General features: G+C 40.8%; 1 non-coding gene across 1 annotated transcript; it reads left to right on the top strand.

Moving 5' to 3' along the window:
- The first annotated feature begins 482 nt into the window (after positions 1-482).
- Positions 483-564, top strand: Trnas-gcu. The gene has a single exon. It is a non-coding gene; the product is annotated as a tRNA-Ser (tRNA).
- Positions 565-937: the final 373 nt, after the last annotated feature.

The following is a 937-nucleotide window of genomic DNA, read 5'->3' as shown; positions in this document are numbered from 1 at the left end:
TGCCACCTTGGTGGCGTCGCTGTCGGCACTTGGCACGCGCAGAAGCTTTGCCTCACGTGAACCTGCTTAGACAGCGCCCAGACCCGGCGTGGGTAAGCGCGGGATCGTTTACAAACAGCGTGTCGCATTACACTTCCCAGCTGCTGCGTTCCTAAAAAGTGCGAAACGTTGTGCAAAAAAAAAATCTTCATTAACTACCAGGGGTTGACAGTGTTATCGGTTCAACACCGCTTTAAAGTGCAGTTTTAGGCGTTTATTATGTCGACATTTATTTCTGACATAGGTTGAAAAAACTATTGACTGGTCTTACGAAGTACGGAGGAAATACTTGCACAAACAACAGACAATAATTTTAGGTCTTGAGTTTACGAATCACATCCTGCGAAAAAAATGACTTCTCTGCCCTGAAAAAAATATAACACAAATAGTGTTTGAAGCACTTATCGCTATGAGTGTTGTCAGAAGCACTTGCGCGTCGTCCTGACGAGGTGGCCGAGAGGTTAAGGCGATGGACTGCTAATCCATTGGGCTCTGCCCGCGTGGGTTCGAATCCCATCCTCGTCGTAATTTTTTTTTTCTTTTTTTTTAATGACGGTTTTGAATAAAAAAATCGAGTTCAGTCAAACCAGAGTAGTGTTTGGAAGTACTTAAACTATTACTTAAAATATGTTTAGAATGCCTTACATGAAATACTTTACTTGCGTATGTTTTTGTACTTTACTTAAAGTATTTTTTCGTTGTACTTTCCGAGGAAAGAACAACTCCAGACTTCAAAGTACATTCCCCAGATCTGACCTTATTAAATTTTTATCGAAATATTTATATCATTCAACTCTGAAGCTACTTGACTTTATCCTGTATTCGCCGTCATTTCCGATCATATCTGATCCACCCCCGATTACCCATAAGACAATGCACACCAGTTTTTTTTTTGTTT

This window comes from Ixodes scapularis, unplaced genomic scaffold, assembly GCF_016920785.2.
Source record: "Ixodes scapularis isolate PalLabHiFi unplaced genomic scaffold, ASM1692078v2 PGA_scaffold7__128_contigs__length_106722199, whole genome shotgun sequence".
Classification (NCBI taxonomy): domain Eukaryota; kingdom Metazoa; phylum Arthropoda; class Arachnida; order Ixodida; family Ixodidae; genus Ixodes; species Ixodes scapularis.
The sequence above is the reverse complement of the archived record's forward strand: the minus strand, read 5'-3'. Positions and strand labels throughout refer to the sequence as shown.